This window comes from Anolis sagrei, chromosome 10, assembly GCF_037176765.1.
Source record: "Anolis sagrei isolate rAnoSag1 chromosome 10, rAnoSag1.mat, whole genome shotgun sequence".
In the NCBI taxonomy this organism is placed as follows: domain Eukaryota; kingdom Metazoa; phylum Chordata; class Lepidosauria; order Squamata; family Dactyloidae; genus Anolis; species Anolis sagrei.
In genome coordinates, this window is record NC_090030.1 from 37,324,943 (window position 1) to 37,348,712 (window position 23,770).

The following is a 23,770-nucleotide window of genomic DNA, read 5'->3' on the forward strand; positions in this document are numbered from 1 at the left end:
CAACGTGTGTGAGATGTGCATGGTGTATGTGATGTGTGTGCAGTACAATGTACACAATTTGTGTGGTGTATGAACTGTGTGTACTATGCGTGTGGTATGTGTTCTGTGCAATGTTCGTATTCTGTGTGTTGCATATGATATGAAATGGGTGATATGAAATGGGCATGTTCATAGAATCATAGAATCAAAGAGTTGGAAGAGGCCTCATGGGCCATCCAGTCCAACCCCATTCCGCCAAGAAGCAGGAATATAGCATGTTGTGTGACATGTGTGTGGTGTGTGATGTGTGATGTGTGATGTGTGTGGTCTGTCTGGTGTATGAGGCGTGTGTATTATGTATGACCTGATGTGTGTGTTCTGTGTGATGAAGTGTTCTGTGTGATGTGTGTGGTGTGTCAGGTGTGGGGAGGGGAGAAGGGAGGGGAGGGGAGGGAGGGAGGGGGAGGGAGGGGGAGGGAGGGGAGGGGGGAGGGGAGGGGGAGGGAGGGGAGGGGGAGCAGAGGGGGAGGGGAGGGAGGGAGGGGGAGGGGGAGGGGAAAGGGTGGGAGGGAGGAGGATTGAACAGTCAGACTTTTGCCACAACTGAACACACATCTCAAGTCTTTGGGATTTCAAACTGGTGGGAAGTATAAAAAAACAGAAAAAAAGAGGACGGTTCAGCCTGTCTTCCTTCAGCCATGGCCTTCTACTCTCATCTCAAGATGTTTTGGCTCAGTTCTGTTCACGACTGGTCAATGCTGTGGTTTCCTGTTGAGTTCAAATCTAGCCAGAAGTGGATCCAACATCCAGGCTGTTGAGGAGAGGAACATTGGGCATTGGGCAACCCAACAGGAAGAAGAAGAAGAAGGCCAAACGCCGCCTTGGCGTAGTCGTGGTTCTCTTGCTTTCCTCGGATTCCACCTGGCTCTCACTCCTGGTGCTGTTGTCTCCCGTTGTCTCCGCAAATTCACCAAGACTCTCCAAGTCTTTGGCACAGAGTATGTTTCTGACCGGGCTTGATCCGGCTGGAACCCTGGCTGAAATCTCTGCCATGTCCTTGTGAGGCTTTTCACCTGAGGAGAATGAGAAGAAGGACATCACATGACACAAGACAGCTTCACCAGCTTGGTGAAGGACCCAATTTTGGGCCCAGATCTAAAATATGAGGATGCCTGTTGCCCCCCACCTGGCTCCCTTCCCAGATCCGAAGTCCAGCAGGGAAGAGGAGTGGAGACCCCATGCCGGGAACCCAGCCAGACCAGTTCAAACTGCTTTAATGAACCAGAGAAGGAAATGCAAAGACTACCCAAGACTTCTAGAACAGACTTTGTCCTGTGCTGCCTTGGACTCACCTCAGGAGGAGGAACGGGGCAACCCAAGAGCTCTGGTGTCAGTTGGAAGCCACTTGCAGCATCCTTCTCCTTGCATCGTTGGCAACCAAACAGGCCTGGGTCTTTCTCAGCCATACGTGTGAGCATTTCTTCATGATACAGATCTTCATGGTAGCACTTATCCAGACGTACTTGTCCCATGGGAGGCTCGGTGGGTGTTGATGTGCCTGGAGCTTTGCCTGAAAGCTTGGCCTCACCCTTGGTGAGGCTTGTGGGGCTTGTCGTCCAAGCTGTGCTCCTGCAGAAAGAAAGAAAGAAAGAAAGAAAGAAAGAAAGAAAGAAAGAAAGAAAGAAAGAAAGGAAGGAAGGAAGGAAGGAAGGAAGGAAGGAAGGGCTTGAGGACACGGCACAAGGCATATGGCTCCCAAAGAGCAGTCCTGCTGCTGACACGAGGGTTTCACCCTTTGCGCCACTGGCTGGGGGCTCCGTCTCACAGAGTCATTCTATGGGACTTCTTCTGAGCAGTGTGGGTTGCATCGATTAGGATGATCGCCTTAGAGTTCTGTTCCTGGCTGTCATTTAGTTTTGCATATAGAAAAACATTTTTGTCTCTTCCTCTTCCTTTGTAGAGTCTTGATTCTGCTTGCTTGCATGTTTGTATTTCTGTTCTTTTAAATAACAATTAATGTAAAAGATGCCAAATGTTTCCACTTTACTAAAATATAAAGCACTAAAAACTTTGGGAAAGGTTCCTTCTTTCCCCAATCGCGGGTCAATTAACCAGGAACGGATCACAAACATCACAAAGGAAATGTCATATTTCCAATTTGGCCACACTGGGACATCATCATCCTTTGAGTCACCACCACCACCACCACCACCACCATTTCTTGGGGGCCATGGAGCTCTGCGCGACTGCCTGTCTGTCACCAATGGAGCCTGCTAATGTCAGAATGAGACTCCCATGCCATAGGGAAGAAGGAGCATCCCCAGACTTTGCCTAAATGGGGCAAAGTAGCATTCAACCGGGAAAACCTAGAATACTCACCAAAAATACATGTGCATAGCAGATAAACTCTATGTTGAATTCAAGGTACATCTGGGTTTTCTATGTAGTGTAGTCAAGCCGCATATAACCACATCTGTAACAGATCCAAAGAAACAACTGGACTGGAGTTGGATGCCTGGCAAGTGGCCAGCCTCTCTCCCTCCCAGCTGCCACCTCTGCTCAGACCTGAAGGTCATCCCGATAGTGACCTCATCATCATCATTCATGGCATCAGAGTGTTTGTGATCAGCTGAGGCTGCCTCCATGTCAACCACAGTTTAGACAACCCTTGCCACCAGGCCCCATCTGCAATACTATAGGATATCGTTGAACTGCTTTGAACGGCATTCTATGAAGCTACGTATGGCAGAATGCATGATGGCGCCTCGGGTGTTCTTTATTGGAAGTTACGTAATTGGTGTAGAAGAGTTTAACATGAAGCACTCTCTCACTAATCCAAAAGGGTTGGTTACGCACATATTGTGAACAGATAATTGGTAATATTGGTAAAATACATATTATTATTATTTTACATTTCATTTGGAAGATGAGCAAGTGAAAGACTGTATGATAAAATGGGATGTTTATCGACCAGAAGTTGATGGCAAAAGTGACTAGGAGGGTGATATTGGAATCCTAGGATAACAGAGTTGGAAGAGACCACATAGATCATCATTAACTGACCCAAATAGTACTTTTTCTGTTACTTTTGTGAGTGTTGACTATAAAAGTGTAGCTCAGAACTGTCACAGTTAGTTTCTCATCACAATATTCCTACTATGCTATAAAGGTGCCAATATATGGGAGATGATTTCCCAGCCACAGAGTAGAGATACCACAATACAATGTATTTGGATCTCCAATGTGTCTTTTTGGTATATGCAAGGTCTACATCAGTGGTTCTCAACCTGCAAGTCCCCAGGTGTTTTGGCCTTCAACTCCCAGAAATCCCAACAGCTGGTCAACTGGCTGAAATTTCTGGGAGTTGTAGGCCAAAACTCCTGAGGATCCACAGGTTGAGAACCATTGGTCTACATTTAGTCAGCTAACATTGGGAACTTGTATTAACTGACCTAAACATGGATGGGTTATGGATAGATAAACCAATAAGCAAATGGGTGCTAAATACCGATCCTCTGATGACATTGACGATACGCCTTCCGAGATATGTCAACCCTGGCTAGGTGACTCTGATGTCTATCTGACCCCGAGGAGGAGCCCTGGACCCAGCATCGATGTCATGAAGCTAGAGCTGTTGCCTTAGAGTTGGATCCAGAGTGGCCTTCCTGCCTGCCTGCCTGTGGAAGGAAGGAAGGAAGGGCTCCATCTCCTTCCATAAAGGACGTTGTGTCCCAAGGACGTTCCTCCGGAAAGAGAGGCAGAAGGCGCATTTCATTCATTTCTCTGTGTGACTTGTACACACACAGGAACAACAACAACAACGACAACTCTATGCTTCCGTTCTGTATTCGGATCTGTTACTTAATAGAGATCTCAGTCGCTGTTACAGGAGACTAGTTACTTACTTACTTACTTAGGCGATCCCTCACTTTCCGAGGATGATTGTCTTCCTGTGGGTCCGTATGTGGCTGTGGAGCCCTATTTTTGCTCTGCATCTTCTTCCGCAGTGAGGAGGGCATTGGTTTCCAGGTGGAAGGCGGTCTCGGCCGGGGTTGGCTTGACGCGCCTTCCTCTTGGCACGTTTCTCTTTTTCACCCTCCACTCGTGCCTCCTCAAATTCTGCAGCACTGCTGGTCACAGCTGACCTCCAGCTGGAGCGCTCAAGGGCCAGGGCTTCCCAGTTCTCAGTGTCTATGCCAGAGTTTTTAAGGTTGGCTTTGAGCCCGTCTTTCAATCTCTTTTCCTGTCCTCCAACATTTCCGTTTTCCGTCCTTGAGTTCGGAGTAGAGCAGCTGCAGTTGGGGAGGGGAGGGAAGACACGTTCGCCGCATGGCAGCGTGGGGCACATGCACAGGCAGGGGAACCAAAGCAAGGACGGACAAAGGCTTGCACCTGGGAATCCATTTTTTTCATGTCAGGAGTGACTTGAGAAACTGAAAATATGCGATAAAGATTATTTTTCAAAAAGAGGAGGAGGAGGAGGAGGAGGAGCAGGAGCAGAAATTTGAACAACTGCAAGTCCCAAATGTAAAGGTCTATTTTCCCCAAACCTCACCTGCATTCAAATTTGGGCATATTGAGTGTTCATGCCAAGTTTGGCCCAGATCCATCATTGTTTGCGTCCACACTGCTCCCTGCATGTAGGTGAACTACAACTGTTCTGGAACAGCTGTGCCAGGAGCTCCAATTGTGTTTGCTTTGCATTGAATGTTTGTTTGCAGTCCTAAGTTTCAGGGACTCTGCAGATAGGTGGCTTCTTTTGGCTGCAATCATAGGGCAAGCCACCTGTCAATTAGAGTTAGGTTCCCTGGTCCCGCCCCCTTTGGGTTTTTGGAGGGAATAGGAGCCTTTTTGAGTCAGTCCACACAGAGCAGCTTTCCATACAGGACACGAAACCAAGAGCTCCTGTCGAAAGCTTCGTCTTCTACGGCTTGGCCGGGGAGATACACAGCCTACAGCTTGGCTGAGGATTTTACCACCTTACAGCTCCTTTGCTGAGGGACTTCAGTCAGCCATCACAGCACCCTGAACTCCTTCTTCTGCCCTGGAAGTCTACAAATCTCTGCTTGGCAAGGGTCGCTCGCGGAAGCCGGACGCAGTTGGTACCGGGTGCAGGGGCTCCACACCAACACAGGCAAGTACAGACTGCCCAGGTTAGAAGTTAAGCATTTCCCCATTACTTAATATACAGTTATGAAGATAGCGCCTGTTCCCAGTGAACAAGATTGCAAGAGCCAATAGACTGTGAAGAAAGCTTGAATGTCCCTCTTTGTTTTCATCCATAAAGAACTTTGCTGGACTTACTTTCAGCCTCTACAGAACTTTGTTGAAGGAAATCCAAGGGCCTTTCATCTGAGGCAGCCCCGTTGGGCATCCCGTTGGGCACACGGAATGTATGTCCTGCCTACAGTCTTATGCGCAGGCCCAGCATGCGACAGCACAACAAGGTCAATGCCTACCAAACCCTTCCATTATTTATTGTTGCTTATGGGAGTTCTGTGTGCCCAGTTTGGTTCAATTGCATCATTGGCGGAGTTCAGAGTGCTCTTTGTTTGTAGGTGAAATGCCAGCAACTACAACTCCCAAATGACAAAATCTATCCCACTGCAACTCCAGCAGCATTCAGATTTGGGCATATCGGTTATTTGTGCCAAATTACGCCCATTAATTTGAAAAATAGGATCCATGTTAGTGTTATTTAACTCAAATCAATCTCCACTTTGTGCAAGTGATAAACGTTCTAATAGTATCATCTCCACTGGAACAAGACCAGCTTTCCACTTCTGTAGGGAGTAAGTTTCTCTGCTGGCTGGAGGGGGCTGGACCCAATTCCCTTTGGGGGTCTCTGGCATCTCATTCCCTGGAGCTATTTCAACAGGCCGGATGGCCGTCTTCTGAGAGGGTTTTCCCTGGTCTTCCTTCCTAGCCGAAAGGGCTTGGGCTGGGTGGCCTTAGTGGTTTATCACACGGGTGTCCTACTGTTCTTTCCATAGACACAAAGTCCTCAGTCATTCCAGAAACAGGGACATTTCAGAGCCAATCCCCCACATAGAGACACCAGAGTATCAGAAGCACATTGGCTACCTCTCACTTAATGGTCCAATAAGGTAGCACTTAATGGTCCATAGAAACCTTAAAGTCTTTAGAATGATGGAATAACGTTATTGTCACTGTACATTGTACAATAAAAGGAAATGAATTCCCCAACAGACGTCACAAAAACGACATACCCATCCCTCCACACTTCAAGCACCAACCACCATTTCAGAAGGAAGGTCTGTTTCTGCGCACGGGTTGCTCCCATTTTGACACAACATCACACAACATCAGTTCCTAATAGCAAAATACTCAGTTTATTTCTTTGTTTTTAGTCTCTTCCTTTTCAGCTGCTCTTAAATTTCTTCAAAGAAGAATCTATAACTTGAATTCTGCAAGTAGGCAGCTGAAGAGTGGCAGGAAAAGGGAAGGGGAAGGGAGAGGAGAAGGGGGGGGACCGGAAGGGGAGGGGAAGGTAGGGGAGGGGATGGGGAAGGGAGGGGAGGGGAGGGGAGGGGAGGGGGAAGGGGAAGGGTGGGGAAAGGAGAAACAGAAGGAAAGAAAGAAAGAAAGGAAACGGAAAAAGAAAAATAGAAAGCCAAGGATACGGAAAAGAGAAAAGAGAAACAGAAAGAGAAAACAAAAGAGAAGAAACCTACCACTCAATTTCAGTATTGAATATTGATTATAAACTATTTGCTAATATCTTGGTAGAAAGACTAAAGCACTTTCTAATGGATAAAGGAAGAACAATGGGGCTTCCTCCCATAACGAAGAATGAATGATAACGTCAGAACCATGACAAACGTCATTCTGAAAAGAACAACGATGAAGAATGTGCGTTCTTAGCGCTAGACGCGGAGAAGGCCTTCAACAACATAAATTGGAAGTCCTTCATCTAACTCATGCAAGAATTCGATATGGGGCACTACTTCATAAATGCCATAAAATCGGTATAGAATAATATACCGATTTGTAAGATCCTCCTTGATAAGAATTTGGGGAAAGTAGAAAAGCAGATTTCATTTTTTTAAAAACCTCTGAATACTCACCGTGGAAGCGGTACAGAGGAGAGATCGAGGGTGGGAAAGGGGGCTCAGAGACAAAGAGAGACAGTGAACCCAAACCATAGAAGATTGCTTCACAAAGTGAGCAGCAAATATTGGACACACTACATGAATGACTGATTGGGAAAAGAATTTGGAACAAGAAAGTGAAATCTACCAACTCTTACGACCTAGGTGAGAATTGGATCAAAGTATGAAACTGAGGTGAAGAAGAGGTAGACGGAGGCGTGAGAGGGGCCTGAGAAAAGAAAGGAGAAGGCCAAAGGAGAAGGAGGAAAGGAAAAGTGAACAGAGAAGAGCAAAGGGAAGAGGGAGAGGAGAGAGACGGAAGGAGGGAGAAGAGACACAAAGAGGGGAAAGAGTTAAGAGAAAGGAGGCAGATGAGTGAGAATGTGAGGTATGTGAGATGTGTATAGTGTGTGAGCAGAAAAAGGTAAAAGAGAGGGAAAAAACCAGGAAAAAGCAAAATATAAAAAGAAAAAGGGAGAAAAGAGTGATGGGTGATCTGAGATGGGCAACGTGTGTGAGATGTGCATGGTGTATGTGATGTGTGTGCAGTACAATGTGCACAATTTGTGTGGTGTATGAACTGTGTGTACTATGCGTGTGGTATGTGTTCCGTGCGATGTTCGTATTCCGTGTGTTGCATATGATATGAAATGGGTGATATGAAATGGGCATGTTCATAGAATCATAGAATCAAAGAGTTGGAAGAGGCCTCATGGGCCATCCAGTCCAACCCCATTCCGCCAAGAAGCAGGAATATAGCATGTTGTGTGACATGTGTGTGGTGTGTGATGTGTGATGTGTGTGGTTTGTCTGGTGTATGAGGCGTGTGTATTATGTATGACCTGATGTGTGTGTTCTGTGTGATGAAGTGTTCTGTGTGATGTGTGTGGTGTGTCAGGTGTGGGGAGGGGAGAAGGAAGGGGAGGGAGGGGAGGGGAGGGGAGGGAGGGGGGGAGGGGAGGGGAGGGGAGGGAGGGAGGGGGAGGGGAGGGGAGGGGAGGGGAGGGAGGGAGGGGGAGGGGGAGGGGGGGGAGGGGAGGGAGGGGGGAGGGGAGGGAGGGAGGGAGGGGGAGTGGAGGGGGGAGGGAGAAGGGGAGGGAAAAGGGGCGGGGAGGGAGGGAGGCAGGGGAAAGGGTGGGAGGGAGGGGGATTGAACAGTCAGACTTTTGCCACAACTGAACACACATCTCAAGTCTTTGGGATTTCAAACTGGTGGGAAGAATTAAAAAGCAGGAAAAAAGAGGACGGTTCAGCCTGTCTTCCTTCAACCATGGCCTTCTACTCTCCTTTCAAGATGTTTTGGGCTCAGTTCTGTCCACGACTGGTCAATGCTGTGATTTCCTGTTGAGTTCAAATCTAGCCAGAAGTGGATCCAACATCCAGGCGGTTGAGGAGAGGAACATTGGGCATTGGGCAACCCATCAGGAAGAAGAAGAAGAAGAAGGCCAAACGCCGCCTTGGCGTAGTCGTGGTTCTCTTGCTTTCCTCGGATTCCACCTGGCTCTCTCTCACTCCTGGTGCTCTTGTCTCCTGTTGTCTCCGCAAATTCACCTTTCTCTCCAAGTCTTTGGCACAGAGTATGTTTCCGACTGGGCTTGATCCGGCTGAAACCCTGGCTGATACCTCTGCCGTATCCCAACACTTGTGAGGCTTTTCACCTGAGGAGAATGAGAAGAAGGACATCCCATGACACAAGACAGCTTCAGCAGCTTGGTGAAGGACCCAATTTTGGGCCCAGATGTAAAATATGAGGATGCCTGTTGCCCCCCACCTGGCTCCCTTCCCAGATCCGAAGTCCAGCAGGGAAGAGGAGTGGAGACCCCATGCCGGGAAGCCAGCCAGACCAGTTCAAACTGCTTGAATGAACCAGAGAAGGAAATGCAAAGACTACCCAAGACTTCTAGAACAGACTTTGTCCTGTGCTGCCTTGGACTCACCTCAGGAGGAGGAACGGGGCAACCCAAGAGCTCTGGTGTCAGTTGGAAGCCACTTGCAGCATCCTTCTCCTTGCATCGTTGGCAACCAAACAGGCCTGGGTCTTTCTCAGCCATACATGTGAGCATTTCTTCATGATACAGAGCTTCATGGTACCACTTATCCAGACGTACTTGTCCCATGGGAGGCTCGGTGGGTTTTGATGTGCCTGGAGCTTTGCCTGAAAGCTTGGCCTCACCCTTGGTGAGGCTTGTGGGGCTTGTCGTCCAAGCTGTGCTCCTGCAGAAAGAAAGGAAGGAAGAAAGAAAGAAAGGAAGGAAGGAAGGAAGGAAGGAAGGAAGGAAGGGCTTGAGTCCACGGTGCCTGTCTGTCACCAATCGAGTCTGCTAATGTCAGAATGAGACTCCCATGCCATAGGGAAGAAGGAGCATCCCCAGACTTTGCCTAAATGGGGCAAAGTAGCATTCAACCGGGAAAACCTAGAATACTCACCAAAAATACATGTGCATAGCAGATAAACTCTATGTTGAATTCAAGGTACATCTGGGTCTTCTATGTAGTGTAGTCAAGCCGCATATAACCACATCTGTAACAGATCCAAAGAAACAACTGGACAGGAGTTGGCTGTCTGGCAAGTGGCCAGCCTCTCTCCCTCCCAGCTGCCACCTCTGCTCAGACCTGAAGGTCATCCCGATAGTGACCTCAACATCACCATTTGTGGCATCAGAGTGTTTGTGACCAGCTGAGGCTGCCTCCATGTCAACAACAGTTTAGGCAACCCTTGCCACCAGGCCCCATCTGCAATACTGTAGAATATCATTGAACTGCTTTGAACTGCATTCTATGAAGCTACGTATGGCAGAATGCATGATGGCGCCTCGGGTGTTCTTTATTGGAAGTTACATAATTGGTGTAGAAGAGTTTAACATGAAGCACTCTCTCACTAATCCAAAAGGGTCGGTTACGCACATATTGTGAACAGATAATTGGTAATATTGGTAATATATATATATATATATTTATACATTTCATTTGGAAGATGAGCAAGTGAAAGACTGTATGATAAAATGGGATGTTTATCGACCAGAAGTTGATGGCAAAAGTGACTAGGAGGGTGATATTGGAATCCTAGGATAACAGAGTTGGAAGAGACCACATAGATCATCATTAACTGACCCAAATAGTACTTTTTCTGTGACTTTTGTGAGTGTTGACTATAAAAGTGTAGCTCAGAACTGTCACAGTTAGTTTCTCATCACAATATTCCTACTATGCTATAAAGGTGCCAATATATGGGAGATGATTTCCCAGCCACAGAGTAGAGATACCACAATACAATGTATTTGGATCTCCAATATGTTTTTTTGGTATATGCAAGGTCTACATCAGTGGTTCTCAACCTGCAAGTCCCCAGGTGTTTTGGCCTTCAACTCCCAGAAATCCCAACAGCTGGTCTACTGGCTGAAATTTCTGGGAGTTGTGGGCCAAAACTCCTGAGGATCCACAGGTTGAGAACCATTGGTCTACATTTAGTCAGCTAACATTGGGAACTTGTATTAACTGACCTAAACATGGATGGGTTATGGGTAGATAAACCAATAAGCCAATGGGTGCTAAATACCTATCCTCTGATGACATTTACGATACGCCTTCCGAGATATGTCAACCCTGGCTAGGTGACTCTGATGTCTATCTGACCCCGAGGAGGAGCCCTGGACCCAGCATCGATGTCATGAAGCTAGAGCTGTTGCCTTAGAGTTGGATCCAGAGTGGCCTTCCTGCCTGCCTGCCTGTGGAAGGAAGGAAGGAAGGGCTCCATCTCCTTCCATAAAGGACTTTGTGTCCCAAGGACGTTCCTCCGGAAAGAGAGGCAGAAGGCGCATTTCATTCATTTCTCTGTGTGACTTGTACACACACAGGAACAACAACAACAACGACAACTCTATGCTTCCGTTCTGTATTCGGATCTGTTACTTAATAGAGATCTCAGTCGCTGTTACAGGAGACTAGTTACTTACTTACTTACTTAGGCGATCCCTCACTTTCCGAGGATGATTGTCTTCCTGTGGGTCCGTATGTGGCTGTGGAGCCCTATTTTTGCTCTGCATCTTCTTCCGCAGTGAGGAGGGCGTTGGTTTCCAGGTGGAAGGCGGTCTCGGCCGGGGTTGGCTTGACGCGCCTTCCTCTTGGCACGTTTCTCTTTTTCACCCTCCACTCGTGCCTCCTCAAATTCTGCAGCACTGCTGGTCACAGCTGACCTCCAGCTGGAGCGGTCAAGGGCCAGGGCTTCCCAGTTCTCAGTGTCTATGCCAGAGTTTTTAAGGTTGGCTTTGAGCCCATCTTTCAATCTCTCTTCCTGTCCTCCAACATTTCCGTTCTTGAGTTCGGAGTAGAGCAGCTGCAGTTGGGGAGGGGAGGGAAGACACGTTCGGCGCATGGCAGCGTGGGGCACACGCACAGGCAGGTGAACCAAAGCAAGGACAGACAAAGGCTTGCACCTGGGAATCCATTTTTTTCATGTCAGGAGTGACTTGAGAAACTGAAAATATGCAATAAAGATTATTTTTCAAAAAGAGGAGGAGGAGGAGGAGCAGGAGCAGAAATTTGAACAACTGCAAGTCCCAAATGTAAAGGTCTATTTTCCCCAAACCTCACCTGCGTTCAAATTTGGGCATATTGAGTGTTCATGCCAAGTTTGGCCCAGATCCATCATTGTTTGCGTCCACACTGCTCCCTGCATGTAGGTGAACTACAACTGTTCTGGAACAGCTGTTCCAGAAGCTCCAATTTTGTTTGCTTTGCATTGAATGTTTGTTTGCAGTCCTAAGTTTCAGGGACTCTGCAGATAGGTGGCTTCTTTTGGCTGCAATCATAGGGCAAGCCACCTGTCAATTAGAGTTAGGTTCCCTGGTCCCGCCCCCTTTGGGTTTTTGGAGGGAATAGGAGCCTTTTTGAGTCAGTCCACACAGAGCAGCTTTCCATACAGGACACGAAACCAAGAGCTCCTGTCGAAAGCTTCGTCTTCTACGGCTTGGCCGGGGAGATACACAGCCTACAGCTTGGCTGAGGATTTTACCACCTTACAGCTCCTTTGCTGAGGGACTTCAGTCAGCCATCACAGCACCCTGAACTCCTTCTTCTGCCCTGGAAGTCTACAAATCTCTGCTTGGCAAGGGTCGCTCGCGGAAGCCGGACGCAGTTGGTACCGGGTGCAGGGGCTCCACACCAACACAGGCAAGTACAGACTGCCCAGGTTAGAAGTTAAGCATTTCCCCATTACTTAATATACAGTTATGAAGATAGCGCCTGTTCCCAGTGAACAAGATTGCAAGAGCCAATAGACTGTGAAGAAAGCTTGAATGTCCCTCTTTGTTTTCATCCATAAAGAACTTTGCTGGACTTACTTTCAGCCTCTACAGAACTTTGTTGAAGGAAATCCAAGGGCCTTTCATCTGAGGCAGCCCCGTTGGGCATCCCGTTGGGCACACGGAATGTATGTCCTGCCTACAGTCTTATGCGCAGGCCCAGCATGCGACAGCACAACAAGGTCAATGCCTACCAAACCCTTCCATTATTTATTGTTGCTTATGGGAGTTCTGTGTGCCCAGTTTGGTTCAATTGCATCATTGGCGGAGTTCAGAGTGCTCTTTGTTTGTAGGTGAAATGCCAGCAACTACAACTCCCAAATGACAAAATCTATCCCACTGCAACTCCAGCAGCATTCAGATTTGGGCATATCGGTTATTTGTGCCAAATTACGCCCATTAATTTGAAAAATAGGATCCATGTTAGTGTTATTTAACTCAAATCAATCTCCACTTTGTGCAAGTGATAAACGTTCTAATAGTATCATCTCCACTGGAACAAGACCAGCTTTCCACTTCTGTAGGGAGTAAGTTTCTCTGCTGGCTGGAGGGGGCTGGACCCAATTCCCTTTGGGGGTCTCTGGCATCTCATTCCCTGGAGCTATTTCAACAGGCCGGATGGCCGTCTTCTGAGAGGGTTTTCCCTGGTCTTCCTTCCTAGCCGAAAGGGCTTGGGCTGGGTGGCCTTAGTGGTTTATCACACGGGTGTCCTACTGTTCTTTCCATAGACACAAAGTCCTCAGTCATTCCAGAAACAGGGACATTTCAGAGCCAATCCCCCACATAGAGACACCAGAGTATCAGAAGCACATTGGCTACCTCTCACTTAATGGTCCAATAAGGTAGCACTTAATGGTCCATAGAAACCTTAAAGTCTTTAGAATGATGGAATAACGTTATTGTCACTGTACATTGTACAATAAAAGGAAATGAATTCCCCAACAGACGTCACAAAAACGACATACCCATCCCTCCACACTTCAAGCACCAACCACCATTTCAGAAGGAAGGTCTGTTTCTGTGCACGGGTTGCTCCCATTTTGACACAACATCACACAACATCAGTTCTCAATAGCAAAATACTGAGTTTATTTCTTTGTTTTTAGTCTCTTCCTTTTCAGCTGCTCTTACATTTCTTCGAAGAAGAATCTATAACTTGAATTCTGCAAGTAGGCAGCTGAAGAGTGGCAGGAAAAGGGAAGGGGAAGGGAGAGGAGAAGGGGGGGGACCGGAAGGGGAGGGGAGGGGAGGGGAGGGGATGGGGAAGGGGAAGGGAGGGGAGGGGAGGGGAGGGGAGGGGAGGGGGAGGGGAGGGGGAGGGGAGGGGAAGGGAGGGGAGGGGAGGGGAGGGGAGGGGAGGGGAGGGGAGGGGAGGGGAGGGGAGGGGGAGGGGAGGGGGAGGGGAGGGGAAGGGGAAGGGAGGGGATGGGGAAGGGGAAGGGAGGGGAGGGGAGGGGAGGGGATGGGGAAGGGGAAGAGTGGGGAAAGGAGAAACAGAAGGAAAGAAAGAAAGAAAGATAGAAAGAAAGAAAGAAAGGAAAGGGAAAAAGAAAAATAGAAAGCAAAGGATACGGAAAAAGAGAAAGAGAAAAGAGAAACAGAAAGAGAAAACAAAAGAGAAGATGGATGTAAAGAAACCTACCGCTCAATTTCAGTATTGAATATTGATTATAAATTATTTGCTAATATCTTGGTAGAAAGACTAAAGCCCTTTCTAATGGATAAAAGAAGAACAATGGGGCTTCCTCCCGTAACGAAGAATGAATGATAACGTCAGAACCATGACAAACGTCATTCTGAAAAGAACAACGATGAAGAATGTGCGTTCTTAGCGCTAGACGCGGAGAAGGCCTTCAACAACATAAATTGGAAGTCCTTCATCTAACTCATGCAAGAATTCGATATGGGGCACTACTTCATAAATGCCGCCATAAAATCAGTATATAATAATATACCGATTTGTAAGGTCCTCCTTGATAAGAATTTGGGGAAAGTAGAAAAGCAGATTTCATTTTTTTAAAAACCTCTGAATACTCACCGTGGAAGCGGTACAGAGGAGAGATCTAGGGTGGGAAAGGGGGCTCAGAGACAAAGAGAGACAGTGAACCCAAACCATAGAAGATTGCTTCACAAAGTGAGCAGCAAATATTGGACACACTACATGAATGACTGATTGGGAAAAGAATTTGGAACAAGAAAGTGAAATCTACCAACTCTTACGACCTAGGCGAGAATTGGATCAAAGTATGAAACTGAGGTGAAGAAGAGGTAGACGGAGGCGTGAGAGGGGCCTGAGAAAAGAAAGGAGAAGGCCAAAGGAGAAGGAGGAAAGGAAAAGTGAACAGAGAAGAGCAAAGGGAAGAGGGAGAGGAGAGAGACGGAAGGAGGGAGAAGAGACACAAAGAGGGGAAAGAGTTAAGAGAAAGGAGGCAGATGAGTGAGAATGTGAGGTATGTGAGATGTGTATAGTGTGTGAGCAGAAAAAGGTAAAAGAGAGGGAAAAAACCAGAAAAAAAGCAAAATATAAAAAGAAAAAGGGAGAAAAGAGTGATGGGTGATCTGAGATGGGCAACGTGTGTGAGATGTGCATGGTGTATGTGATGTGTGTGCAGTATAATGTGCACAATTTGTGTGGTGTATGAACTGTGTGTACTATGCGTGTGGTATGTGTTCTGTGCGATGTTCGTATTCTGTGTGTTGCATATGATATGAAATGGGTGATATGAAATGGGCATGTTCATAGAATCATAGAATCAAAGAGTTGGAAGAGGCCTCATGGGCCATCCAGTCCAACCCCATTCCGCCAAGAAGCAGGAATATAGCATGTTGTGTGACATGTGTGTGGTGTGTGATGTGTGATGTGTGTGGTCTGTCTGGTGTATGAGGCGTGTGTATTATGTATGACCTGATGTGTGTGTTCTGTGTGATGAAGTGTTCTGTGTGATGTGTGTGGTGTGTCAGGTGTGGGGAGGGGAGAAGGAAGGGGAGGGGAGGGAGGGAGGGGGAGGGAGGGGAGGGGGGAGGGGAGGGGAGGGGAGGGGGGAGGGGAGGGGAGGGGAGGGCAGGGAAGGGGAGGGGAGGGGAGGGAGGGGAGGGGAGGGGAGGGAGGGGGGGAGGGGAGGGGAGGGGAGGGAAGGGGAGGGAGGGAGGGGGAGGGGAGGGAAAAGGGGCGGGGAGGGAGGGAGGCAGGGGAAAGGGTGGGAGGGAGGGGGATTGAACAGTCAGACTTTTGCCACAACTGAACACACATCTCAAGTCTTTGGGATTTCAAACTGGTGGGAAGAATTAAAAAGCAGGAAAAAAGAGGACGGTTCAGCCTGTCTTCCTTCAACCATGGCCTTCTACTCTCATCTCAAGATGTTTTGGGTTCAGTTCTGTTCACGACTGGTCAATGCTGTGATTTCCTGTTGAGTTCAAATCTAGCCAGAAGTGGATCCAACATCCAGGCGGTTGAGGAGAGGAACATTGGGCATTGGGCAACCCATCAGGAAGAAGAAGAAGAAGAAGGCCAAACGCCGCCTTGGCGTAGTCGTGGTTCTCTTGCTTTCCTCGGATCCCACCTGGCTCTCTCTCACTCCTGGTGCTCTTGTCTCCTGTTGTCTCCGCAAATTCACCTTTCTCTCCAAGTCTTTGGCACAGAGTATGTTTCCGACTGGGCTTGATCCGGCTGAAACCCTGGCTGATACCTCTGCCGTATCCCAACACTTGTGAGGCTTTTCACCTGAGGAGAATGAGAAGAAGGACATCCCATGACACAAGGCAGATTCACCAGCTTGGTGAAGGACCCAATTTTGGGCCCAGATGTAAAATATGAGGATGCCTGTTGCCCCCCACCTGGCTCCCTTCCCAGATCCGAAGTCCAGCAGGGAAGAGGAGTGGAGACCCCATGCCGGGAAGCCAGCCAGACCAGTTCAAACTGCTTGAATGAACCAGAGAAGGAAATGCAAAGACTACCCAAGACTTCTAGAACAGACTTTGTCCTGTGCTGCCTTGGACTCACCTCAGGAGGAGGAACGGGGCAACCCAAGAGCTCTGGTGTCAGTTGGAAGCCACTTGCAGCATCCTTCTCCTTGCATCGTTGGCAACCAAACAGGCCTGGGTCTTTCTCAGCCATACATGTGAGCATTTCTTCATGATACAGAGCTTCATGGTACCACTTATCCAGACGTACTTGTCCCATGGGAGGCTCGGTGGGTTTTGATGTGCCTGGAGCTTTGCCTGAAAGCTTGGCCTCACCCTTGGTGAGGCTTGTGGGGCTTGTCGTCCAAGCTGTGCTCCTGCAGAAAGAAAGGAAGGAAGAAAGAAAGAAAGGAAGGAAGGAAGGAAGGAAGGAAGGAAGGAAGGGCTTGAGTCCACGGTGCCTGTCTGTCACCAATCGAGTCTGCTAATGTCAGAATGAGACTCCCATGCCATAGGGAAGAAGGAGCATCCCCAGACTTTGCCTAAATGGGGCAAAGTAGCATTCAACCGGGAAAACCTAGAATACTCACCAAAAATACATGTGCATAGCAGATAAACTCTATGTTGAATTCAAGGTACATCTGGGTCTTCTATGTAGTGTAGTCAAGCCGCATATAACCACATCTGTAACAGATCCAAAGAAACAACTGGACAGGAGTTGGCTGTCTGGCAAGTGGCCAGCCTCTCTCCCTCCCAGCTGCCACCTCTGCTCAGACCTGAAGGTCATCCCGATAGTGACCTCAACATCACCATTTGTGGCATCAGAGTGTTTGTGACCAGCTGAGGCTGCCTCCATGTCAACAACAGTTTAGGCAACCCTTGCCACCAGGCCCCATCTGCAATACTGTAGAATATCATTGAACTGCTTTGAACTGCATTCTATGAAGCTACGTATGGCAGAATGCATGATGGCGCCTCGGGTGTTCTTTATTGGAAGTTACATAATTGGTGTAGAAGAGTTTAACATGAAGCACTCTCTCACTAATCCAAAAGGGTCGGTTACGCACATATTGTGAACAGATAATTGGTAATATTGGTAATATATATATATATATATTTATACATTTCATTTGGAAGATGAGCAAGTGAAAGACTGTATGATAAAATGGGATGTTTATCGACCAGAAGTTGATGGCAAAAGTGACTAGGAGGGTGATATTGGAATCCTAGGATAACAGAGTTGGAAGAGACCACATAGATCATCATTAACTGACCCAAATAGTACTTTTTCTGTGACTTTTGTGAGTGTTGACTATAAAAGTGTAGCTCAGAACTGTCACAGTTAGTTTCTCATCACAATATTCCTACTATGCTATAAAGGTGCCAATATATGGGAGATGATTTCCCAGCCACAGAGTAGAGATACCACAATACAATGTATTTGGATCTCCAATATGTTTTTTTGGTATATGCAAGGTCTACATCAGTGGTTCTCAACCTGCAAGTCCCCAGGTGTTTTGGCCTTCAACTCCCAGAAATCCCAACAGCTGGTCTACTGGCTGAAATTTCTGGGAGTTGTGGGCCAAAACTCCTGAGGATCCACAGGTTGAGAACCATTGGTCTACATTTAGTCAGCTAACATTGGGAACTTGTATTAACTGACCTAAACATGGATGGGTTATGGGTAGATAAACCAATAAGCCAATGGGTGCTAAATACCTATCCTCTGATGACATTTACGATACGCCTTCCGAGATATGTCAACCCTGGCTAGGTGACTCTGATGTCTATCTGACCCCGAGGAGGAGCCCTGGACCCAGCATCGATGTCATGAAGCTAGAGCTGTTGCCTTAGAGTTGGATCCAGAGTGGCCTTCCTGCCTGCCTGCCTGTGGAAGGAAGGAAGGAAGGGCTCCATCTCCTTCCATAAAGGACTTTGTGTCCCAAGGACGTTCCTCCGGAAAGAGAGGCAGAAGGCGCATTTCATTCATTTCTCTGTGTGACTTGTACACACACAGGAACAACAACAACAACGACAACTCTATGCTTCCGTTCTGTATTCGGATCTGTTACTTAATAGAGATCTCAGTCGCTGTTACAGGAGACTAGTTACTTACTTACTTACTTAGGCGATCCCTCACTTTCCGAGGATGATTGTCTTCCTGTGGGTCCGTATGTGGCTGTGGAGCCCTATTTTTGCTCTGCATCTTCTTCCGCAGTGAGGAGGGCGTTGGTTTCCAGGTGGAAGGCGGTCTCGGCCGGGGTTGGCTTGACGCGCCTTCCTCTTGGCACGTTTCTCTTTTTCACCCTCCACTCGTGCCTCCTCAAATTCTGCAGCACTGCTGGTCACAGCTGACCTCCAGCTGGAGCGGTCAAGGGCCAGGGCTTCCCAGTTCTCAGTGTCTATGCCAGAGTTTTTAAGGTTGGCTTTGAGCCCATCTTTCAATCTCTCTTCCTGTCCTCCAACATTTCCGTTCTTGAGTTCGGAGTAGAGCAGCTGCAGTTGGGGAGGGGAGGGAAGACACGTTCGGCGCATGGCAGCGTGGGGCACACGCACAGGCAGGTGAACCAAAGCAAGGACAGACAAAGGCTTGCACCTGGGAATCCATTTTTTTCATGTCAGGAGTGACTTGAGAAACTGAAAATATGCAATAAAGATTATTTTTCAAAAAGAGGAGGAGGAGGAGGAGCAGGAGCAGAAATTTGAACAACTGCAAGTCCCAAATGTAAAGGTCTATTTTCCCCAAACCTCACCTGCGTTCAAATTTGGGCATATTGAGTGTTCATGCCAAGTTTGGCCCAGATCCATCATTGTTTGCGTCCACACTGCTCCCTGCATGTAGGTGAACTACAACTGTTCTGGAACAGCTGTTCCAGAAGCTCCAATTTTGTTTGCTTTGCATTGAATGTTTGTTTGCAGTCCTAAGTTTCAGGGACTCTGCAGATAGGTGGCTTCTTTTGGCTGCAATCATAGGGCAAGCCACCTGTCAATTAGAGTTAGGTTCCCTGGTCCCGCCCCCTTTGGGTTTTTGGAGGGAATAGGAGCCTTTTTGAGTCAGTCCACACAGAGCAGCTTTCCATACAGGACACGAAACCAAGAGCTCCTGTCGAAAGCTTCGTCTTCTACGGCTTGGCCGGGGAGATACACAGCCTACAGCTTGGCTGAGGATTTTACCACCTTACAGCTCCTTTGCTGAGGGACTTCAGTCAGCCATCACAGCACCCTGAACTCCTTCTTCTGCCCTGGAAGTCTACAAATCTCTGCTTGGCAAGGGTCGCTCGCGGAAGCCGGACGCAGTTGGTACCGGGTGCAGGGGCTCCACACCAACACAGGCAAGTACAGACTGCCCAGGTTAGAAGTTAAGCATTTCCCCATTACTTAATATACAGTTATGAAGATAGCGCCTGTTCCCAGTGAACAAGATTGCAAGAGCCAATAGACTGTGAAGAAAGCTTGAATGTCCCTCTTTGTTTTCATCCATAAAGAACTTTGCTGGACTTACTTTCAGCCTCTACAGAACTTTGTTGAAGGAAATCCAAGGGCCTTTCATCTGAGGCAGCCCCGTTGGGCATCCCGTTGGGCACACGGAATGTATGTCCTGCCTACAGTCTTATGCGCAGGCCCAGCATGCGACAGCACAACAAGGTCAATGCCTACCAAACCCTTCCATTATTTATTGTTGCTTATGGGAGTTCTGTGTGCCCAGTTTGGTTCAATTGCATCATTGGCGGAGTTCAGAGTGCTCTTTGTTTGTAGGTGAAATGCCAGCAACTACAACTCCCAAATGACAAAATCTATCCCACTGCAACTCCAGCAGCATTCAGATTTGGGCATATCGGTTATTTGTGCCAAATTACGCCCATTAATTTGAAAAATAGGATCCATGTTAGTGTTATTTAACTCAAATCAATCTCCACTTTGTGCAAGTGATAAACGTTCTAATAGTATCATCTCCACTGGAACAAGACCAGCTTTCCACTTCTGTAGGGAGTAAGTTTCTCTGCTGGCTGGAGGGGGCTGGACCCAATTCCCTTTGGGGGTCTCTGGCATCTCATTCCCTGGAGCTATTTCAACAGGCCGGATGGCCGTCTTCTGAGAGGGTTTTCCCTGGTCTTCCTTCCTAGCCGAAAGGGCTTGGGCTGGGTGGCCTTAGTGGTTTATCACACGGGTGTCCTACTGTTCTTTCCATAGACACAAAGTCCTCAGTCATTCCAGAAACAGGGACATTTCAGAGCCAATCCCCCACATAGAGACACCAGAGTATCAGAAGCACATTGGCTACCTCTCACTTAATGGTCCAATAAGGTAGCACTTAATGGTCCATAGAAACCTTAAAGTCTTTAGAATGATGGAATAACGTTATTGTCACTGTACATTGTACAATAAAAGGAAATGAATTCCCCAACAGACGTCACAAAAACGACATACCCATCCCTCCACACTTCAAGCACCAACCACCATTTCAGAAGGAAGGTCTGTTTCTGTGCACGGGTTGCTCCCATTTTGACACAACATCACACAACATCAGTTCTCAATAGCAAAATACTGAGTTTATTTCTTTGTTTTTAGTCTCTTCCTTTTCAGCTGCTCTTACATTTCTTCGAAGAAGAATCTATAACTTGAATTCTGCAAGTAGGCAGCTGAAGAGTGGCAGGAAAAGGGAAGGGGAAGGGAGAGGAGAAGGGGGGGGACCGGAAGGGGAGGGGAGGGGAGGGGAGGGGATGGGGAAGGGGAAGGGAGGGGAGGGGAGGGGAGGGGAGGGGAGGGGGAGGGGAGGGGGAGGGGAGGGGAAGGGAGGGGAGGGGAGGGGAGGGGAGGGGAGGGGAGGGGAGGGGAGGGGAGGGGAGGGGGAGGGGAGGGGGAGGGGAGGGGAAGGGGAAGGGAGGGGATGGGGAAGGGGAAGGGAGGGGAGGGGAGGGGAGGGGATGGGGAAGGGGAAGAGTGGGGAAAGGAGAAACAGAAGGAAAGAAAGAAAGAAAGATAGAAAGAAAGAAAGAAAGGAAAGGGAAAAAGAAAAATAGAAAGCAAAGGATACGGAAAAAGAGAAAGAGAAAAGAGAAACAGAAAGAGAAAACAAAAGAGAAGATGGATGTAAAGAAACCTACCGCTCAATTTCAGTATTGAATATTGATTATAAATTATTTGCTAATATCTTGGTAGAAAGACTAAAGCCCTTTCTAATGGATAAAAGAAGAACAATGGGGCTTCCTCCCGTAACGAAGAATGAATGATAACGTCAGAACCATGACAAACGTCATTCTGAAAAGAACAACGATGAAGAATGTGCGTTCTTAGCGCTAGACGCGGAGAAGGCCTTCAACAACATAAATTGGAAGTCCTTCATCTAACTCATGCAAGAATTCGATATGGGGCACTACTTCATAAATGCCGCCATAAAATCAGTATATAATAATATACCGATTTGTAAGGTCCTCCTTGATAAGAATTTGGGGAAAGTAGAAAAGCAGATTTCATTTTTTTAAAAACCTCTGAATACTCACCGTGGAAGCGGTACAGAGGAGAGATCTAGGGTGGGAAAGGGGGCTCAGAGACAAAGAGAGACAGTGAACCCAAACCATAGAAGATTGCTTCACAAAGTGAGCAGCAAATATTGGACACACTACATGAATGACTGATTGGGAAAAGAATTTGGAACAAGAAAGTGAAATCTACCAACTCTTACGACCTAGGCGAGAATTGGATCAAAGTATGAAACTGAGGTGAAGAAGAGGTAGACGGAGGCGTGAGAGGGGCCTGAGAAAAGAAAGGAGAAGGCCAAAGGAGAAGGAGGAAAGGAAAAGTGAACAGAGAAGAGCAAAGGGAAGAGGGAGAGGAGAGAGACGGAAGGAGGGAGAAGAGACACAAAGAGGGGAAAGAGTTAAGAGAAAGGAGGCAGATGAGTGAGAATGTGAGGTATGTGAGATGTGTATAGTGTGTGAGCAGAAAAAGGTAAAAGAGAGGGAAAAAACCAGAAAAAAAGCAAAATATAAAAAGAAAAAGGGAGAAAAGAGTGATGGGTGATCTGAGATGGGCAACGTGTGTGAGATGTGCATGGTGTATGTGATGTGTGTGCAGTATAATGTGCACAATTTGTGTGGTGTATGAACTGTGTGTACTATGCGTGTGGTATGTGTTCTGTGCGATGTTCGTATTCTGTGTGTTGCATATGATATGAAATGGGTGATATGAAATGGGCATGTTCATAGAATCATAGAATCAAAGAGTTGGAAGAGGCCTCATGGGCCATCCAGTCCAACCCCATTCCGCCAAGAAGCAGGAATATAGCATGTTGTGTGACATGTGTGTGGTGTGTGATGTGTGATGTGTGTGGTCTGTCTGGTGTATGAGGCGTGTGTATTATGTATGACCTGATGTGTGTGTTCTGTGTGATGAAGTGTTCTGTGTGATGTGTGTGGTGTGTCAGGTGTGGGGAGGGGAGAAGGAAGGGGAGGGGAGGGAGGGAGGGGGAGGGAGGGGAGGGGGGAGGGGAGGGGAGGGGAGGGGGGAGGGGAGGGGAGGGGAGGGCAGGGAAGGGGAGGGGAGGGGAGGGAGGGGAGGGGAGGGGAGGGAGGGGGGGAGGGGAGGGGAGGGGAGGGAAGGGGAGGGAGGGAGGGGGAGGGGAGGGAAAAGGGGCGGGGAGGGAGGGAGGCAGGGGAAAGGGTGGGAGGGAGGGGGATTGAACAGTCAGACTTTTGCCACAACTGAACACACATCTCAAGTCTTTGGGATTTCAAACTGGTGGGAAGAATTAAAAAGCAGGAAAAAAGAGGACGGTTCAGCCTGTCTTCCTTCAACCATGGCCTTCTACTCTCATCTCAAGATGTTTTGGGTTCAGTTCTGTTCACGACTGGTCAATGCTGTGATTTCCTGTTGAGTTCAAATCTAGCCAGAAGTGGATCCAACATCCAGGCGGTTGAGGAGAGGAACATTGGGCATTGGGCAACCCATCAGGAAGAAGAAGAAGAAGAAGGCCAAACGCCGCCTTGGCGTAGTCGTGGTTCTCTTGCTTTCCTCGGATCCCACCTGGCTCTCTCTCACTCCTGGTGCTCTTGTCTCCTGTTGTCTCCGCAAATTCACCTTTCTCTCCAAGTCTTTGGCACAGAGTATGTTTCCGACTGGGCTTGATCCGGCTGAAACCCTGGCTGATACCTCTGCCGTATCCCAACACTTGTGAGGCTTTTCACCTGAGGAGAATGAGAAGAAGGACATCCCATGACACAAGGCAGATTCACCAGCTTGGTGAAGGACCCAATTTTGGGCCCAGATGTAAAATATGAGGATGCCTGTTGCCCCCCACCTGGCTCCCTTCCCAGATCCGAAGTCCAGCAGGGAAGAGGAGTGGAGACCCCATGCCGGGAAGCCAGCCAGACCAGTTCAAACTGCTTGAATGAACCAGAGAAGGAAATGCAAAGACTACCCAAGACTTCTAGAACAGACTTTGTCCTGTGCTGCCTTGGACTCACCTCAGGAGGAGGAACG